A 21,894-nucleotide genomic window follows, 5' to 3' on the forward strand; every position below is an offset into this window, starting at 1 on the left:
GGAGATTTTCCCTAATCCTCCTTTTGTTGTTAATGAATTTATAGAAACATTTTTTGTTATCCTTAACAGCTGTAGCTAGGTTGAGCTCTAGCTGTGCTTTGGCTCTCCTAATTTTCTCCCTGCATAGCTTCGCTATATCCTTATAGTCTTCATGAGAGACCTGCCCCCTCTTCCAAAGGTCATAGACTCTCCTTTTGTACTTGAGGTCCAGCCAAAGGTCCCTGTTTAGCCAGGCCGGTCTCCTTCCCCGCCTGCTTGTTTTTCGGCACACGGGGGCAGCCTCCTCCTGTGCCTTTAAGACTTCTCTCTTGAAGTATGTCCAGCCTTCCTGGGCTCCTATATCCTTCAGGGCAGCTTCCCAAGGGATTTTGTCCAGCAGTCTTCTGAACAGGTCAAAGTTTGCCCTCCAGAAGTCTAAGGTGGCAGTTTTACTAACCCCTCTCCTTGTTTCTCCAAGAATCAGAAATTCGATCATCTCATGATCACTGTGCCCTAGACGGCCACCAACCAACTTCCCCCACAAGTTCTTCCCTGTTCACAAGAAGCAGGTCCAGGAGGGCACCTTCCCTGGTCGGCTCACTTACCAGCTGTGTGAGGAAGTTACCCTCCACACATTCCAGGAACCTCCTGGATTGTTCCCTCTCTGCTGTGTTGTATTCCCAGCAGATATCCAGGAGGATAAAGTCCCCCACAAGAACAACGGCAAGTGACTGCGAGATTTCCCCCAGCTGCTTATAGAAAGCTTCATCCGCCTCACTGCTTTGGTTGGGAGGTCTATAGCAGACTCCCACAGCGATATCAGCTTTATTGGCCCTTAACCTAATCCAAACACTCTCAACCCCATCATCAGTATACTTGATTTCTGAGCTCTCATAGCATTCTTGACTGTCAAGGTATATGCTTGATTCAAGCATACTTGAATCACTCCTTGTCATATCGACGCGGGACCCCTCAAAAATGAACTGGGTCCAATCCAGCTCATGCTCTGTGGCTAGAGTCATCCTGACAACATACTGCATCTGCTAGGTATGCCTTTAAAGAAGTGCTAGCATGACTGCAGTCGTGGGTGCCTATGGGGCTACATCCCAGCAGCACCAGGTACAAAACTGTGGTAACTACACTGATTTTTCGCTTCAGAGAAGATAAAATGGGACACCATACTGGTGCTGCTGTTGTTTGAAGGTATGCTGGAAATGCAGCTCACAGCCAGGTACTCTGATAACCCATTCCCATATCTACCAGGTTATCACTCCCTGGCAGCTGCATCATGCCCCAGACTTGCTCCCAACAAAGTCAACGATACTTTGTCATTGACCTTGAATGACAACAAACTTGAGATTTTGTAGCCTAGATAAACTGGTGCATTTGCCACGTATTTTATTTCAGAAACAAATCTCTTTAGCCCCTTAAAAGTCTAGTGCTGCTGACTTTTTGGACTTATCACTTTTTCCTACAACCTTAGCTTTGCCTTCTGACAAAATCAATATTCTAAAAATAAATAAATAAATAAGCATAAAGTGCGAACATCTAAATTGAAAAGCAGCAGTTGGCAGAGCCATGCATCTTTAATCTGGTTTTAGTCATCCAGATAGAGTGAAGCTTGGCAAGACCCCTCAGGCAAAGCATTCAACAAATTTACTGTACTGCACTTAAGAAGTCCATCAGTCCTCTCCCCTTTACACAGGTATAAAAGAGTCACAAGGTGGAAATGCTTCCAGTCGCCTCTCCCACAGCTCCCCTCAGCCTCTCTCCTGGGATAAAGGAGGAGGACGGTGGTAGCTGCTGGTTAAAGCTTTGTGTGTCAGCACAAAGGAGGGGGCAAGACCTCAGGGTTGGTGGGGAGAAGAGGTGGGATGAAATTAGAGGAGCAGGCTGCAGGTGCTTCACTGGGGACTTTGCATTGCCTCCGCCCCTCTCTGAGAGGAAACGCATTTGCAAAGGGTCCAGTTTTGGTGCAGGGTGGGCTTTTTTGGTTTGGGAGAACCATACAGGGAGGATCTGGGAGTGGTGACTTGAGCAGGACTGCTTTTCTTGTTTCATCTGTAGCATTCCTAGCACTGACAGTCAAGAACTGCACAAAAAATTAACAGAAAGATGCTTCCTGGTGCTCGGCTCCTCACCCACTCCTATCACCAGATGATTTTAACTGGGACCCTTTTCTGTAAATAGCTATTTCTGGTAATCGAAAAAGGTATCATAATGTGCATTATTGGAGAAGGAAGAGAAAGGGAAAGATGTAGGTCTGTTATACACCACTCAAGGAACTAAAGCCAGCATCTCTGAAGTACTATCTGAATGTGGCTATGGCAGTGATCGACAATGAATAAGGCAATGAGCAGAGCACGTAGGCTTTTACAACAGTGTGTTTGCTTCCTTGGGCTTCTTATCTAGTTTGCAACATACAGTTTAGCTAAGATTCAATGGCTGTGTTGCGCTGAAATATTTACCAGAGCAAGAGATAAGTCTAAGCTGCACTGAGATCTCAACTGAGATCTCAGCCCCCGGTGACATATTGGAGATGGGTCTGAGTCCATTTAGGATTTGCAAAAACGTGAATATTTTTAGGAAGGAATTTGAAGGCAGAAAATATTAGCATTCTGGGGGAAGGAACCTTGGGCGTAGAAGCAGCAGGGAATGAGTGACAAAACCAAGAGGGGAATGCTTTTTCTCACACAAAAATAAGTGTTTCCTAGTAGCCCGTGCATAATGAGCCAGAAAGTGATGAGATTTGGTCATCTTTTTAACACGTCCATGTCTGTGTGGCTGTGTATTGCATGCACTAACTGCTCTGGCAACCCTGATCTCAGACTCTAAAAATGTTTTCATAATAGTATTTTTGTGTTTGCTGCTATAATGCCAGAGAAGCTTAAAGGCAGCAGGTGCTGAACCCTGGCTCTTTTTTTTCCCCAGAGGGATGCAAGTGTCAGCTGTCAGATAGAGTTTATGCAAAGTGATTCTTTCTGAATGACAACAATAAACACTTTTCAAACATCTGCATGAAGAAGAAAAACAGAAGATGATGACAATCAGAAAGACAGGGAGGGCAAGGACAGCATAAACACGTGAAATGTCTGGGTAAACCTGAAAAGAAAGGAGCACGCTTTATGAGTCGTGTTGCCACAAGCGCTGTATGTTATAGACAAATGTGCTTGTTTCTCCCTTCTCCTCTTTGGCACTGCTGCTCAGATAGGTCCTGCCCTCCAGTTCCACCTCTGCAGCTCAGTGGAAAGCGATTTGTAAGTGTCTTCTGAGACATGTCATTTTTCAAGCCTGGGATTCAATTTAGTTTGCAAATGTTCTTCATAAAATTTGATATTTCATGGTTAAAGATGTTTATTTAACTGTGAAGACAAATGCTTCAATTTTTCTAAAAGGCTATCTCCAATTTAGATTGTGGTTGTTGAGGTTTTCTAATATTTAAAGGAAAATATGAAATATTTTGACACATTTTAAAGTTTAAACTTTTCATTCTAATTAAGATGTGCAATGAAAATACAGTTTTCCTGAGCATCCTGACCTATTCTTTTATTTATTTCGCCTGTTCTGCACATGTACTCTTTCCCACCAACAAACAACTCTGTAGGATCACGGAGGAAATTTGGTCTTTTCCTTTGCTTTGCCCTATTCCTCCTGGCTAGGATCAACTCTACAGTATAGCATAAGCATTTATTTTTTACTCTCTTTCTTCCTTCTTCGGTCTTGTAGCATACCCGCCTCAGCCTGCTCCCACTCTTTTGAGTCTTTCTGCTTTGTCTGCGTTTCTGCAAATGAATCATTTTTTTTGCATCTGTTTTTGTGAAAAGGAAAAAACAAAGCAAAACAAATGAGCTCTGTGAAATGTCAAGGAGGCTGTTAAACAACAGTCTTGAAAACGGCGCCTTAATTGCATCACTAATGGGAGTTTTTATCTAATTGAAAAGCAACGAAGCAGATCATTTTTTTGTTGTAGTTTCCATTAAACACTGCCTGAGAAGTGGAGAAACGAAGAGAAACCACAAAACAAATCTTTACAAGGGCTGGGGGTCTTGTTACCAGAGAGAGAGATGTGCCTCCTTGGGGGCCTGGCTGCCCATCTCACTTTTGTAGGCTGATGCTGCCTACAAAACCCAGTGGAAGTTTTAAGCAGCCACAGAGAGAGGCTGGTGGGCAGTCACTAGGTGTGCATCAAAGCCATCTACGCACAGGGTGGTCTAATACCCTCTCAGGATAGAGAATTCTAAGTCTCAAACTTCTGGGGTTTGCAGAGCCTGTTTTCATACGAATTTCATTGCATGACAGCACCTACCTCTGAGAAGCTGGTGTGGGCAGTTGCAGTATAAACTTAATTTTTTGATAAACTTTATTAAAACCTTGGACTGTAGATTGAAGCATACAAAAAAGGTGTTCCATACCTAGGATACCTATGGGCTCGAGGTATATCAGGCATACTGCCCATGTGAGCACTGATTTGCACGTGTACAGGGGCCCTGACACCTTTGACAAGCGCTGCAACTACTTACTCCAGGGTGCATTGGAGGTGCCGTCCCTCTGCAATTCCATTTCAAAATACATGCACAAGCAACCAGCATTTCTCCTGTAAGAAGGGATAAGCATGTGAAAATTGATCTGTGCTTTTCCAGTAAGTCCTGCCCTCCCATCTCAAGAAAACCTTGACAGATTCAATCAATTCCACAACAACCAGCAAGCTGACAATAAAACTAAAGGCTGGTTGGAAACCAGCCTGGAGCAATGGCATTGTACGGCCAGAATTTAATAATGCGGTCCTTTGGGAGAGAAAGTGAGATGGGATTCCCACCTCACTGCTCTATGCTCCTTTGGGAAAGAAGCATACTATTTGGGGGTCTCTCTTGGGCTCCAGGGATGGGAAAAGATAGTGGTTGGAACCACAAGGGATCCCTCTGGTCTTGTAGTTTAACACTGTTGTACCAAGCAGCATTAGCAATCTGGCCTTGGAAAGGAGATGGGACTTCCCCAGTAGCTCTTCTTGTCCTCTTATAGGGGTGGACATCGTCACATTCAGTCCAGGGATGATGGGGATTCAGCACCAGGGCTTAAGCCTTAACTGTGTTTGCTCCTACCCGAATTAAAAGAGAAGCCTTGTGGTTTTCTTGCTCTTGGATGTGATTTCTGTTTGAAAGTAGATATCATAACAAATTGGTCTGGAGGTTTAGAGTTTGTTTGCACTAATATTTATGAGTGCTTGTGGTGCATAAGTGAAACAAATGGTAGCTTAAATTGTACTGGGAGAATATGAAGGATCAATTCAGCAAACAAAACAGGCTCTGATCTTGTTAGCTATACAAATACACACAAAGCGCGTTCAGAGAATAATAAATATCTCCCATTTCAGCAGTTTCTTTCATTCCCTGAAGCTCCCCCTAGAAACTGTATACCTACCCAGACAGAAATCCCACCAGGCACCTCTTTGGCTATGAATAGTAACTACAAGTTGTGTATACAGTGTCCTTCCTAGCATCCTGTCCTGCAGGTGCTGCACAATTAACCCAAATCAGATATAATTGCAAATTGAATAATTGAGTAGCAATTGAGTAGCAAATGCTGCTCAATTGCCCAAGCAAAGAACAGACTATCCAGTGAACTGGCTGGGGAGCGAAGCTTGTCAGAGTGCAACTCCCTGTGTGGGGAGCTGGTGTAGATAATATCCTTTTTCATGGAAAAGTGCCAAGGGACCTTTAGTGATAATAGATAGTTAAGAAAACTCGAATTTGTGTCTCATTTGAAATACCTCTGTGCCAACGGTGGACCCCGGTCTGTAATGATGCACTGGGGTGATGCTTCGGTATAGACTCTGGTAGTAACACGCTTATTTACTTTTTCACCTGAACCCCTTCCCATGTCAGTATGTTTATTTTCCTGGGAAATATTCTGGCCTCTCTCAGCAGAAGAGGCTAAGCTGAATTGTGTAATAATTAGCAAAGTCAACTGGTCAAATTAATTTTATTTAAAGAAATAAAATCCTGTCTGGGATAAAAAGTCCCAGCGTTGACAGTCTCCTCAGGGAAATTCTGCACAATTACCTTTTGATATCCCGGCATTTTCCAGCAGCAGAAACCCTGCAGCGTTTCTGAAACAGAAGCTGCTGTGCCAGCTTCCTCCACGCAGCCTGGCTCCGAAGCAGTTGCCAGATGTGCTGCTGGGCGTTTGCAGCTCCCACAGTTTTCAGGCACCACCACTGCGCATCATGTCCTGCCGCTCGCTGCACCACAGAGGGGTTACTTGGTATCAGGCGGTGACCTGGGCCATGGGGCTGGGATCCAGGGGTGATTTTCAGACAGCTTCCTTGAGCTGAGCATTATGGATGGTGATTTGGGGGCAACCGCTGACATTTCTGTGGTTACAGCTTTGATGCTCAGGGCACGAACACGGCACGGTCATGGCACACAGGGGTCTGCTGCTGGAGGGCACATCTCTGTGACGGCAGGTTAGCCTCCTTCCACAGATGGCAATGGGGGCATGGTGGCCTCTGGAGGCTAAAGTCTTGGGTCAGACTTTCATGGGGTCTTGAGGCTTTTGCAGCGAATGCAGATAGAGTTTCCCTGATGGGGAGTCTTGCGATCTAACGGGATGTACTGTTTGGGGGCTTGTGGCTAATTATGTCCCCTCCTTCATTTTCATTTTTCCTTTCATTATTGATTTGATAAAACAGTGCAAAAGAAAATAATAGTAGAGGTGTTGAAGCAAATTACTTTTCTTATGATGTGAGTAAAATTACACATTTCACTCTAAATGAAAAGTACTATTTGAGGAACAGAAATTGTGCTGGAGACTGTTTTCTAAAAATGAATTTCGATTCTTTCCTTCAAAAGACGTCTCCAGGAATGTGTTCTATTTCTGTCTGGCTTTACTGAGGATATATACGAATATTGTCCCCCACAGAGTAAAGAGAACTATGAGTCTTTTTAGGTCACTTTCCATGATCCTCCCTCCTCTGTCCATCACCTTTTACGTTCTCCCACCTCTGCTGTGCTGGGATGCTTCCCTCATCACTCATTCATTGCATTGCCGTGGAAGTACCTCCACTCTTTCACTCCTCTCTGTGAATGAGCATTGCTTCTTTCTCACCCGTGTCGTGGCACTGCCCAGGCCTGCCATCACATACAGGGGCTGACCATGGACAGGAGGCGCTCCCTAGATGGGGCCTACTGCTATAGCCCATCAAACTCTCCTTTAACATTTCTCTGCCCTGATTTTTGAGCAAAACTAGCTATGGGTGAGGGGAGAACACTGATCATCAGGCTCAGGCTGTTGCCTCCCTGCTTCCTCAGGCACCCCCAGGTGCTCTCCTGCTCCTGCCCATCTCGGTGTGGTTGTCAGTCCTCTTCTGGGGGTTGTCTATCCTCAGCATTGGCCCTGCTACCGTACACATAAATAACAATAATATTTTTAATGGGCTGCCTGGGCTGAAAGCAATTTGGATCCCATGTATAAGTGTCTTCAACAGCCTCTCTCAAGGTGAAGGGCTCAGCCTACAGGGGTGCTCACAGCAGAAATGCTGTTAGAAAGGAACTGGCAAGAGAGTCTTGGAGCTAATAATAATAATGTTACACAACCAAAGCAGATGAGATAGAAGTCATTAGGAATGAAGAGAGTTATTTAAGTAGAATAAGAAGGTATTTTAGAGAACTTGGATAGATTAGCGGGGGGAATGCTGATGAAAAAAATGTGTCTACACAAATAGGCTTATGATTAAAAGCTGAATTAGTGAACACAGTTAAGAGGATTAAAACCAAAAAAATTAAACTAAATAGTTGAGATAGGAATAGCGCAGTGGCTGTGAGCAGGTTGTGGTTTATCAGCCTGTGACTTCTGCTCTGCAGAGAGAGAGCGCAGAAGAGCCAGTCGAGCAATGAGCCCTGCGGCACAGTGGGGACTACTGGTGCTGGGCATCTCTGAGGACTTCTCCCATGGCACACTTGGTGGTGAGGCTGTGTCTGAAGCACAGGGCAACCTCCCCTTGCCAGGGATGCCCCTCTAGGTTTTGGGGGTGCCATTCCCTCTTTATATGGCCCGTTAATATCTTTCTGCTGGAAGCTGCATCTCTGTGAGTGGTATTTCAGCAGATACCAGTGACTGTATTTTCAAACATGAGTGTTTGCAGTTACTGCCATCCTTTATTCCAGAGAGATATTTGGGCATTTATGATACTTGAGCATATAATGACGGCAGCCTCGGCCTAGTAGCAAGCAAGAGGTTATTGACACCTTTTGAAGAAAAATACACTACAGGAAAATCTGGGAGAAAAACCCATGACAATATACTCAGGATGCAACTTGACTTCAGTTACTGAGCAGTGTCTTTTCTCCTCCTCATATACTTTTCTTGACTAGAATTGTGCTGCTGGCATTACTAAGTAGGCTTTGACAGTCCTTCAGGGCATCTAGATGCTAGAAGACTAGATGACCTTTAGGTCTCTTCCTAGCCAACACATTCTATGATTCTATGATCTAGTCCCAGTCCTCTAGCAGCACTTATTTACCATGGTTTAAACCTCTTTTTCGTGTGTAAGGGAGGTGATTTCCAAGTAAAGACCAGTCTGACAGAGGCATTGCCATGACTGCAACCTTTTGACCCTGCAGTGCTCATATGTTGCAGGAATTGCATAGGGCTGGATGGTAGAAGAAGAAGCAAATCCCATCTCTTAAACAAAATGCAATACTGGCAAAAGTTGGACTCATTTTATTCATACCTGTTGGACTCAGGGTCTATCCATTAAAAGGAGAGTTTTAGGAGTAGTTACCAGCAAGGAAACCTCTATGTACTTAGGCATGTGATCTCTATGCATCATGTGCTCATACAGCCTTCATGATTCTTTGATCCTTGTGATAATTAAGAGTATTTCATGATAAAATAAGGAAAAAAGTGTTTTCCACTCCAAAGTCAACTTAAATGTTCACCCTGAAATAAAACCTGCAATGCTGTGAATTGTCCAGACTTTCTAAGAAAAGCAATGTTTGTTTCAGTCTTGTTATGGGGAAAAAATGAGAGTATAACACATCTCTAGTATTATACTTTCCCTGTGATGAATCTCATCCTGTCTATTTGCTGCAGTGGTTCCTCAGTGTTGTTCCAAATCTTTGTGTTAAACTCAGGGGAAATGAAGGGATACAGAGCAAAAAGGAGGACCCCATAGCAAACAGTCATGGAAAAGGAGAAACAGTCAGGATGAAGGGGGATATGCAGCTGTCTCAGAAGATGGGGCTGAGGAATTGCAGGAGAGCCTGTGCAAAGGCCAGGAGGAGAAGAGAGACAGCAAGCACTGCCTCGGGACCCCCCTGCAATAGGCTTTCCGAGACCTGGTGGCTGGGCTTCATTGTTAACGCTGTAAACAGTTGGCAGCTGTGGACAAAGGTTTTCCTCAAGTTCAGCCCCAAATTTGAGTTTCTTATGTGTCCTGTATGTTTTCTGTCTTTGGGAATTGTTACTCTCTCATATGTGTGGTTCTTATTCCCATCATTTAATACAACTCAGTTATCCCCACCGGCATTGCAGTTATTGAGAGCTGGAGCTTTGCTGATGCTCTATGGCCTGTCGTAGGATTATGAGGCACTGGGTTCAAAATACATATGGACCTGTATGTAAAGGCAGCTGGAGATGGAAAATGCTCTTCTGAGGTCACCTTCACTGCCTCAAAAATAAAGTTCCTTATTTTTGAGAGAAAACGAAGCTGTGTGAATACTTTTTCCGCCGTAACAGACCTGTTTAGGAACGTTTCTTTTCAGTTTGGAAAAGCTTACAGAGGTATTTTTATTTTTATTTCTTTCTGCTAGAATCTATTTCCTGGTCTGATGGGAGGGTCCAACCTGCCTCTCAGAGATCTTCCTGATGAAAGAGACCCTTAGTTATAGCTAATGTTTCCATGAAATGTTTCACCTTTTGCAAAACACTGCACTTCAATAAAAATGCTTAACCAAAAATATTCTGGCCGGCTGTACACATACAGTGCTTTTCATTAGCATTATAGAAAGAATATTTTCCACCAAGCTACTTATATTCTTAAGCTGTCATTATGCCAGCAGTGAGCATTCTCCTCCCGCTGGCTGGCATTGCAGCCCAGATCCACCGGGGAGTAAATCACAAAACCTGTGTTAGCTTCAGCGATGCGCTGTAAGAAAACACGTTTCCCCCGAGTCAGCCTGCCCCAGAGGAGAATCTCTTTCAGTGATTTGAATTTATTTTTGCTGTTCACTGTCCTGCTTTCCTCCCCTGTCCTATTATTTCTTCCTGCTCCTGTGCCTCCACTCAAGGAGCAGCATGTAACGGAGAGCAGGATTTTTTTTCCCTCCTTCAGCAAGCCTGATTGAGACTTCCATTTCTTGCCCTGCTTGTTGATCCAGCGGAGCTAAGCTCATATCCTTCATAATCCAAGGTGACATGACAAGGCTCTCTGGAGACTATCCCTGCAAACTACATGAATGAACAGTCCTATAAATGGTCAAATAGTTTTCCACTACTTTAACTTCTCAGCTCTCGGAAAACAAAGAAAATGGCTCTGTTTCAGTCTATAGCGTGTTGAATTTGAAGAGCTCTTTCATACCCTGTTCTTTTTAATGATTGTTGATATAGTTGTAATAAATAATCTTTCTCATCAAGTGATGTCTGAGTGGTCTTCCACTGTGGGAGATGCTGCTGTCCCTGTTTATGCATGGGGACACTGAGGTGTAGAGAATTTACGGGTCTGGTTTTTGTGGTGCACAGCACTGATGTCTCCAGCTAAAGTTTTGTGATCTGGAGCACCCAGACACCTCCTCCCCAGCAGAGCTGCTAACAAGGCTTTTGCTTTGGAGAATGCAGTGTATTTTCCTATGACCGCAGAGCAGGACAGTGTCATGGTGGTGAACTCCCGGACTAACGATCAACATCATTTCCTTGTCCTTCTTCTGTCTACCCAGCCACTCACCACTCTTGCCTTGGCATAAAAAAGCCCTCTACAAAAGGACATTTGGGCAACCAGCAAGGACATAGATGTCAGAGCGGGAGATGATTCCAGTGCCCCGGAGGCACGTGCCGCAGGTGGGGACTCCCCTCTGGATTATTGGCCTTTTGGTTCCCTGCTGCAGACCCAGTCTTGTTCCCTGCAGTTCCAGCAGCAGGAAGGAAACATTTTGAAGGTTTTCAGCCTGCCAGAGGCTGCAGGAATTCTTTCCCACCTCCTTAACTTTGTAGCAGCTTTGCTATCACCTAGATGCAAAAACACACCAAGCGGATTTCTGTTGCATGCTGCAAGGAAAGCCTTTGCTTTTGGGATGTTTCAGACCGGGGCAGACAATGTAATCTCCCAGCTCTGCTTCTCTGTCCCCATCTCTGTTGCAACCCAGGCACCCCTAGGTGGGTTGTGAAGCACCGAGGGAAAAGTCTGGTCTTGGTGCCCTCCCGAGCACCACCTGTACGCTCCCCAGGATGCCAGCAGGGTGGCAGGGCAGCGCTGGAAAGCTGCCAGTCCCTCAGTCCTGGGGTGGCCAGGAGTGAGTGGCAAGCCCGTTAAATCTTGTTGAAATGGGTTGATGACGTGGCTGCATTTTCTGGGGCAACAAGGCTGAGTCTGTGCTGCCCCTCGCTCCAGGCAGCACCCGAGCAGCTGTCAAAGGACCCCGGTTTTGATCAGGGCTAAAATCGTTTGGACATGAACCCATGTCTCTACATGCTGGCCTCAGCCTACCCTCTTTCTGGGTGCAATATCTCATGGGGAAGACTGACAGGGCCATTGGCTGATTTTCCTTCTAATTATGCCATGCAAAACCACCGAATAAGTCTGTTTGAAGATGTCTCTTCTCTTCCTTACTCCAGATCTACTCTTTCCCTTGCTTTTTTCTCAAGAATTTTTGCTCTTGAATTTTTGCTCCCTTACCCATGCGCACACACCTGCCTTGGCTGTCTTTCAACCAGGGGATTTTGGAGGGATTAAGCATGCAGACAATATTATCAGTGCCCTGTTCCCTCCAGAGCCCTGAAAAGCACTGTCTTCTGCTATTGGCATGTACTTCTCACTGCCTGCTTGGAGTGCCTGACCTGCAGAGACATTTTGGAAAAGAGGATCAACACCTTTGTGTAGCTGCTGGCCAGCCAGTGAGTCAGGGCTGAAGCTGGGATGCTGTGAATGGAGCTGCAGCCAACAGTGCCACTCTGTGTGGATGGACAAGCCAGCCTTGGCTTGCTGGATAAAGGGCAACAAAGACATTCCCTCTAACACAGAGCCAAAATAAAAAGAAAACCCAAGTTTAAAAAAAACCCCAAACCTTTTTTGTGATACTTTTCCACGAGCTGTTATAGACAGAAATCAGTCTAGGATCCTCCTTTCCTGTAGTTAATTTCCCACATTTACAAGAAAGTGGATATTTAGAATAAATTCTTTTGGGGGCTGGTGGTAGATGAAAAGTCCTGAACAGGGCCAGGACATCTAGAAAGCCTGTATTAACAGCAGCCTCATCAGTCCCCTGTCGCATTGCTCATTCTGTGGCACAAATTCAGCCTCAATTTACATCCAAGGAGAAAGCTTTTTTCCAGCTACTGCACCAAATTCCTGTAGTGACCTACATGAGGTCTCCATCGTTCTGAGTCCTGTTGCATCTCTCCTTCACCTCTGCCATGGTTTCAGCTAGGATGGAGTTAACTTTCTTGATAGCAATTGGTGTAGTGTCATGTTTTGGATTTGGGATGAGAAATACTGTTCATAGTGCACTGGTGTTTTTAGTTGCTGCTAAGCACTGAAGGCCTTTTCTACTCCTCACAATGCCTCGCCAGAGAGTAGGCGGGGCGTGCACAAGATTGTGAGGGGACACAGCTGGGACAGCTGACCCCAACTGACCAAAGGGATATTCCACACCATGTGACATCATGCTCAGTATATAAAGCTGGGGGAAGAAGAAGGAAGGGGGGGATATTTGGAGTGATGGTGTTTGTCTTTCCAAGAAACCGTTACATGTGATGGAGCCCGTCTTCCCAAGTAACTGTTACACGTGATGGAGCCCTGCTTTCCTGGAGATGGCTGGACACCTGCCTGCCCATGGGAAGCAGTGAATGAATTCCCTGTTTGGCTTTACTTGCATGCACAGCTTTTGCTTTACCTATTAAACTGTCTTTACCTCAACCCATGAGTTTCTCCTCATTTTTACTCTTTTGATTCTTCTTCCCCATCCCAACCAGGGAAGTGAGGGAGCTGCTGCGTTGTCCTAGTTACTGGCTGGGGCTAAACCATGACAGCCTCCCTCCAACCTAATCACATCCATTCCTCTTCTCAGCTGAAGCCTCTCTCTTACCACTCTGTCAGAAGATTTTTCCTGCCTTTTTTGGTCTTCAGCATGTCTGTCCCCCTGCTCATCAGAGCAACAGTCACAACAGGCTTTGCTCCCACTCCCTGGCTTCCTCCTGTAACTTTGCTGCCTCTCTCTGTGCCCTGCAGCCTCACGTGCAGCCTACATCTCAGTTGCACTGTGTGGTGTGGCACTGCTCAGCTTCTGTTGCCTTCCCCCGGACACTTTGAAGATGCTCTACAACAGTTCTAGCCATGAAAATAATGTTGTGCAAATGGTTTCAACAAACAAACAAATAAAGCACTTTCTATTTTTGCTGTTTGCAGAAAAGAACAGAGAAATGGAAACTCAGGAGAGTCCTTGGGTGAATCTTGGGTTTTGTTTTTTTTTTTGTGAATGAGTGGAAGGCAGATCAGCCTCTCAGTTTTCAGTGGACAAAACCGGTACAGCAGCACTATAGCTGTAAAGGTCATAAGGGGTCAGAAGAACGTGCCTTTCTTCTCATCGTCCCTCCAAGTTGTGCAGAAATCTCTCTATCAGATTTTATTGCTATCTTTTGCGGGAAATCGAGGTCACTCTGCTGGGTGTTTTATAACATACACAAGCGTGAACGCGGGCTGATGCTGCCTGCTAACCTTTGTGCCCAGCGGTGGTACAAGACCTGCTGCTGGTGTAACCTGCTGCATGTGCAAGTTCCTCCTCAGGCTGGTTAACAAACACCCACTCCTTCCAGAAGCGAGGTATCATGATCTCAACCTCAGCACCCAGCTGCTACATTGTCACTGTAACAATAGTGCTATTGTAGCTGGAAGGAAGGTGATGTTTTCCAGGGATTCATTGAGCAAGAAAGGCTCTGAAGTGTGTGAGATCTGAAGAGAGCAGCAAATGACAATTCATCATAAAGCACTCTCTTTCCTTTTGGGGGAGCGGAAGAGAAGAATAATATGATCTAATAAAAGGTATGACGTTTTGTCCCTACATACCTTGCCTCTGCAGCACAAAAATAGACTAGAACAGCCCAGTTTGTCCAAGATATAGGTTTATCAACTGTTGAATTGGACAACAGGCAATTGGAAATGTTGGAGACTGTGAAAGGGAATTTGGAATAGCTTTTCACCCTATTCCTGGTGCTGCTAAAATCAATTAGCTTTCTTCTCCTTGCACCACCATTGCAGAGACCCGTACTTGTTCACATGTTTAAATGTGCAGGCATGACTGCTTGAGCCCAGGATTTCTCAGATATCTGTTACTCAGTTACTCAGATACTGTGTGTTTAATTACATGCACAGTTGCAATGTTAAATATTCAGGCAAACAAGTCCTGCAGCTTTTGCCTCCTTTCAAAGTGTGACGCAGTGAACCCCTGCAAGCTGTCTGAACTGCAGTGACAGCCTTGCCAGTCGGGCTCTGTATCTGCTTTGAAGGCCAAGCTGTCACGTCTCACACACCAGATCTGCAATCCAAGCAGCCCCCTCTTCACATTCCCCAGCCTGCATCTGAGACATTCGCCCACAGACTTGTAATCTTGCTCCTTCTTGATCACGTCGCCCGCTTGAGAGGCTGAGACCTGGCATGGGCAGAGGGTGACAGGGCAGGCTCCTCCCTTTTCCCACCCTGCGACACCATCCCAGGGAGGATGCGACCCCATCTATCACTTGTCACATGCAGGCTGGGAAAAGGAGAAACCATCTGCTTAGCTTATTAGCTTAAGAAGAAGCTGGGTCTTGTGATTAAGGAACCAACTGCGAGGAGGGCTCCTGCCCTCTGGCTCCAGCTCCGACACAGATGTCCAGATGGCCTTGGGCAAATCACCTGAACTCCAGGAGAGTCTGGCCCCAAGCTGTTTTCCCCCATCCTGTTGCCCGCCTCACCAATCTGCATCAATGTGCCTGTGCGCCCCTGAGGACCGCTACTAAGATGCCTGGGCAATTAAAAAAAAGCAAGGACTCTGGCACAAGGATTGTGAGGGATCCATCTACCGTATTTTCCACTTTCACTGGAAAAAAAGGGAGTGTGCCACAAAAGAAAACAAGAAACAACAATGCATATCTCTGCTTGAGTTTGTCAGTTGTTGGAGCAAAGAATTATCCTGGTTGTCACAGTATGTGCTGCCTCATGCAACACAGTGCTGACCCCACACTTCTGCAACAGCAAGCCAAAGATATCCCGCTTCTGTGAATGGGTTTTGTCATTACACGCTGTTCAGATTTGTAGTTCCAAGATGGGAATGCTTTCCCTTGCCCCTCACTCACCCCCTGCCAAGGCCGTCATAATCTATAGGGAAGGTTGGAGAGAAAATAGTGGGATTTGCTCTCTCTCTTTGTTTTTTGGTTTTTTTTTTGTCTATTATATGAAATCTGCTGCATTTCTTTAATGCTGGAGAAAAAAAGGTCTTCTCATATATTAGTGTTAAGTCTGTTTTTACCCCACGCCTCTTTCCTCATCTCCTCTCATTCCTTTTAAAGACAGCTTGACTGCGGGTGTGAAATACAGTGTGGGGAGTTCATACATTACTTCCCTGGAAGTAAATCAAGATTTTCGTTATTTTGCAGTCATTTTGCCTGAGCTATTTATGTAGCCTTTCCTAGGTGCAGGCCCGGGCTGTTTGCTGTGAGATTCAGGACCCAATTGAGCTGTCAGTCCCTGCTTTCCTTCTCAGGGCAGTTGCTTCGGTGCAGCCACTGCCAGCCTGCACCCGGATGCAAACCAAACCTGGTTTGTGCTGAATGAAAAATGCGGCCATTATGACGCTCCTTTTTCATTCCTTTACCTGATCCTCCAAGGAAAGCTCCAGCTATCAATTATTTGGGAAATTGGAGCCATCTGTGGGGCACAGGGAGCTTTATCTTTGCATGCTGCGCACAGCAATGATATGAACCAAGAGTCCCATAGGAAAAACAGTATTATTATTTAAAGAGCTATCGGCTGTCATTGCTCTGCCCTCCGCTGAGGTCTCTGCAGCTTTCTGATTGCCTGGCTGTTTGGCTTTACCCTGATTTATTGTACTTACATAAATAGGATGACTAATGTGTTTTCCAAATGGTAATTCCACACCCAACTGTAATCCCCCTCTTTGTTCTGCGTGAGCCCTTGGGTGTTATTTTCTTTCCCATATCCACCCTGAATCGCCTTGTTTCTCTTGGGCTTCAGGGGTGTCTCCAGTATCTTCAGGAAGCTTTGCTTGCGTACCAGTGCAAAGGGCTGTGGTTTCGGATACTATTTTGTTTACTGAACTTCTTTCCATGTGTGGCTGCAGAGCTCCAACCTCACCAGCATCTCTCCTTGGCAACAGCTGGGAGACTGTGTCTGGAATCACCGTGTCCAGTTTTATCCCCCCAGTACAAGAAAGATATCAGCAAAATGGAACAAGGTCCTCTTGGTGGATGACCACCAAGATGGTCAGGGAGCTGGAGCGCAGGATGTAAGAGAAAAGACTGAGAGACTGGATTTTTTCAGCCTGGAGAAGAGAAGGCAAAGGGGGATTTTACTGGTCTTTTCACCTGGCTAAAGCAGGTTATTGGGAAGATGAAGCCAGGCTCTTCTCAGAAGTGCACTATGTCAGGACAGGAAGCAAAGGATACAAGTTGCAGCAGGAAAAGTTCTTCTTCATAAAGAAAAATAAATTCCCTGGGAAGATGGTGGAGCACTGAAACAGGGTCCAGAGAGTCTGTGGATCTCCATCACCCGCCGGGGAAATTCAAAATCCAAGTAGTCAAGGCCCTGAGCATCCTGCTGTAGCTCTGAAGTTGCCCTGCTGAGAGCAGGGGTTGGAGCAGAGAGCATCCTGCAGTCCCTTGCAACCTGACTTATTCTGTGAATCTGCCCTCTGTCCCTGTCTCCCGGGAAAGTGCTGGGGAGAGGAGGGGAGCCTTGCCCAGCTCTCTTTCTTGTTGCTACCCGCTGTAAAAGATTGATGGGAAAGGAGATCTGTGGAGGAGGGGGAATATAATTCCCTCTCCCAATCAACATTACCTGAACTGACTATCTTTTCCATTTGGACAGAATTTTTTTTCTGTAGGGAAAAAGAGAAATTGAGCTGTGCCTTGCATTTTCAGAAGTCCTGTGCAAACTTGACTGCCTGTGCCGGGCTGAGCTAGAGCCAAGCAAGTTGTGGGAAAAAAAAGCAACAGGTCAAACAAACTTGTTGTGAGGAAGTTCTCCCAGCTCTGAGTTCAGGGGGAGAGGAGGGGATTTATTTTTTGAATAAATCACTGTCTTTTGCTGTCTCTGTGTTTGTCTGTGGCTTTATCTATTAAATGGAGCCATTAGGAGAACTAAAATGCTCCCCAGAGTCATTCAGGATGAAAACACTTTCCCTTATGTCCTAGCTACTTCTAACCACCAGAAACAATTTCCCGTCTCTCGGAGGCCTTTGCTGTACACAGCATGTAAGTGATGGCCTAGGACAGCTGAGCGGTGCCATCCTAAATCTCTGCTTTGTCGCTCATGATAAGTTAGAATAAATGCAATAAATTGCGGTGTGTCAGTAGTGGGAAAAGCAATGAAGCAGAGTCCAAAACAAGAGCAGGCCGCTTTGCAAATAGCTAGTCCACAGCTGATAGTCAGTAGTGATCAGAAAGCCACAGCGGTCTGGTGGCCAGTCCGTCCCCTCATGTGAAACGGGCTGCAGGGTTTGGTCCAGTCCCTTGCCAGAGGCATGTCTTAGGTGCAAAAGGGCTACAACCAGTGTGCATGGAGGCAGACTCGGCAGCCTCTATTTCCTGCCTTCAGGTGCTTCAAACGCATCTAGATGAAAATGAATTGTTGGAAGTGACCTGGGGTATCTTGGCACTGGTATGAGACTGGCACAAGTGTAGTAAGTAAACTTGTTCATTATTTCTTACCACATTGCAAGCAGAGTTAGTGGCAGTATTTCATTCAGTGTCAATGGGATTAACAATCATTTCCCCCTCAGTCAAAGTTTGCAAGCAAATCTATTTCCTTAGAAGACATTTTCCCGCTCTTCCACTCTGCCAAGATCTCAAGACAGACTGAGTGGAGGTTGATCTGTCCATGCCTATGCCTTATACTTATAATAAGCTCCTCCAAAAAGTCAGGTTATTAAGCTCAAAAAAACAGGTTGTTTTAGGATGCTGACTAAAGCAATTAGATTTCTCAGAGTCAGAGAAAACTCAGATAAGGCAAAAGAGAAATAAAGGGCTTTAGAAAGATGTGTTCCCTGATTCCTGTGTCTTTGGCCCTCTGCTCCTCTTGGCCTTGCTCAAACTGTAGCTCCAAACCCACCACTAGGTCCCAGCTCCCCCCTTCCAGCATCTCCCTTTTCTTGCAGGCTCACATCTCCCATCCCCTTGCAGGCACTCGGGTAATTGCCCCAGAGGGAGCCACGTCCCTCCCACATCCTCCAGCCAGCCTCCACCTAAAGCGACATCACACAGCTGCCAGCAAAGAATGAAAAACATCATCTCATAAAAAAAACCCTGCTCTTTTCTCGCAGGCAGGCTGGGCTTGCTGCTCAGCCTCCTGCAAATGTGCCCCTCTCCGGCTGTGTCAGTGCAGGAGAGTCCTGGCTTTTGGTTGATACCTGCGGTGGCCATAAGAAAGCATGAATGCTGCTGGCAGGGTGGCAACGGCCTTGTGGAGCACTGCTGAGGCATTGCCGGTGTAACCAGGTGGTGTCTGCAGTCCATGCTGAGCCCCCTCGGTGCACACCGTGGCCACGCTGCCTGGGACCGGCTCATCAACACACGGCTGGGACTGTTGCATAGGCACAGCCTGCTGTAGCTAGCGGGCGAGGAGAGTCTTTTCAGGCCACCACAGGCAGGAGTCTGAGATAAGAAATTATTCAGTTTGCTGAGAGTGCTTTGGACAAGAAAGCAGGTTTGTGATGGGGTGAGGAGTGTGGAAATGTGACCTGTGTTAATGATGGAGCATTTGTGCATGTACCTGTCTCCTGCACTGACCAAAATCTTTTTGGACAAAGGGCATATTTCCACATCAGAAATTTAATAATTCAGGGAGTCACAGGGAGGGATAGATATATCTTTCTCTCTTCCCACCCTTCCCACAACTTAGACTGACAGCTGATCTCTCCTTGTTCTGACTCGTGCAAGACAGACAAACAGCCCTATGGTCAGCCAATACCTCTTTCAAAACCCAGTAAGAGAACCCAGGTCTGACCTACTGCCTTCCTTGTGCTGCCAAAACCTTGCGGGGCTCCCCAGCCCTATTTAAGAAATATGAAGCCGTGACCATGTTTATTCATCAGTAACTGTGTGGGATGTATTCTTTTCTTTCCCTGCCCTGAGTCCATTTTGAAGCACGCACACACATACATGCACGTTGTTGGCAAGCTGAAAAAACATGCAGGCTACAGTGAGCATTTCGTGTAATACCTTTATAGGATTAAATATTTGAACAGTTCCATTAATCTTGCAGTTAGCTGCACCAAACTGCATTACCCTTCCCAGTGACAGCTGGAGGAACAAGTGCCCAACCGCACCGCTAACATGTTTACCCTCCCTTCCCACTTCACAGTCCCTGGTAATCTAATCTGGGGAACCTTTTACAGAGCCAACACCCCGCACTGGAGACTGCTCTGTCCTCAACATCCTTTGCAAATTGCTTATTGAAAGAGATCCCCTCTTATTACTTCCCTTCCTTTGCCTTCCAGTGGGCATGCAAGCAGCAAGCAGGCTGCAATCTGATTAGCAAACTGTGCAGAGCATGAAAGCAGGAGAGGGGGAACGCAGGCAAATGGTCCAGGCAGAGGGGATCCAGCTCCACATCTACCCCTGCTCCATGGCTATCTCCTTCCAAACAGGATGCAAATCAGTGCCGTCTCGGAACACAGCTTTGAGATGTCAGTCACAGGCCCTGTCTCCCAGCCCATTTCTTATCCCAGCCTCCTTCTGCCAAGCTTCCCCACCAGCAGGGATGAGATTGCCCGGGTTCATCTGAGAGGTGCTGGGTGCTGTGCTGGTTTTTGTGGGTTGAGGCTCTGGCTCAGAACCATTCAGCACACCTTGTCATTCCCTGACTCCTCTGCAGTGCCTGTCATGTAAGGGAGAGACAGCACTGGACTTGAGAGGTGGTTCCAGCTCCCCAGCCATGCTCTATCCTGTTGCAGGACAAGGGCAGGGTATCTCTACTGAAATGAATGATATGCGAGTAGAGTAAAGTTGACACAGGTGGGAAGAGGAGAATCAGGCTTAAGGTTTGTCTGCAAAGGATAATCATCTGGCAGTTTCTGCAGGCTGCATAATGAACCTGCCCAATGTAAAAATAATGCAGTTGCTTGTGATTCTGGAACGCCTCCTCATTAAAATTGTACATTTGTCTTTTTTTTTAAAAAGTGACATATAAGAATGTGCATATTGCATCATATTAAAAGGCAGAGAAAAACTGCAAGCACCATCTCACATTCCTAGGTAGAGCAAACACTGTTGGAATCCCTAATATGAAAATTTTTAATTTGATAGTTTATATTCCATTAGCATCCCTCATCTATCAAACCTGAAGTGCATAAATGTAGCATGGCATACAGTACTTTGCATTTGCAAAGGCAGTGCTGTGAGGTGCATAAGAAAATATTTCTTGAGGCTTTAAAAAGCCATTTTAAACACGATCTTGTATTTGCAAAACTAAAAAGGAGACTGCAAGTGAATGGGCTGTACAGATATTATGAGAAACCATTACAGAGTTACATTTCACAGACTCTCCACAAACATTTGCCTGTTTACCTACTGACCAAGCGATTGCCTTACCTAATGACCCATCTAGTCTGTTATTGTGCTGCTCCCAAAAATATCAATGGCACTTGTTTAAGAGGCAAGGAAGAAAGTAATGCCCACAAACACTTTTTCCTGAAGGGAAGCTACTTCCTGATTTTTCAGATGGTGATCAGCATAGGATCAAACATTGATGTCTTTAGTTTGTTGAATCCTCTAATCAAAATTTCCAAATAATTAGAGGTCTTAGAAGATCTCTGTTTTGGGGTCTAATATAGGCCATCCCATAAAAGAGAATGAATTATTAGCTGCCAGGTGTTGAGCGCTCCCTGAAAACTAGGCTCCTCTTAAAGGAGGGTACCAAAAATACTGCTTCCCTAAATCACTACATGTTTTGGAAAATGCTGCCTGCTTCTTTTGGAGAAGATTAATAGCCTTTTGGGATGAGCAAAAAATGTTACATCTCCTTTCATTTGCGTGCAGAAGTCCATTGATGCAGACTGCCATTGCAAGTAATTCAAAGCATTACACATAAGGTTAGTAGTCCCCTGTTATGTATTTGATTTTACACAAAGTAGGGGGCATTCTACTAGCCCGTTCAACACTAGTCAGTAACATAAGTACAATTAGTGGCTGGGAGAAATTAAAGGAAGACAAAAATCCAAATGCAACTATATATCTTGGCAGCATACGTCTGTCCAGTGGGACTCTGTTGCAGAAAGCCACCCAGGCTAGGTCAGACATTGATAAAGGACAGATGCTCTGTGACTACTTGAGCTGCACAAGATAAAGTGAAAGTAATCACCCACGATTACAGATAAAAACCTGTTTCCACAGAGCTCCCAACCTCTCTTCCTCTGCTTTGTGTACAGCAAGCATTACATCAAGACTCACCTATCCTTAGACAATGCTTGGAACATTCCCTGACTTGTCTACACA

This window comes from Larus michahellis, chromosome 3, assembly GCF_964199755.1.
Source record: "Larus michahellis chromosome 3, bLarMic1.1, whole genome shotgun sequence".
Taxonomy (NCBI): domain Eukaryota; kingdom Metazoa; phylum Chordata; class Aves; order Charadriiformes; family Laridae; genus Larus; species Larus michahellis.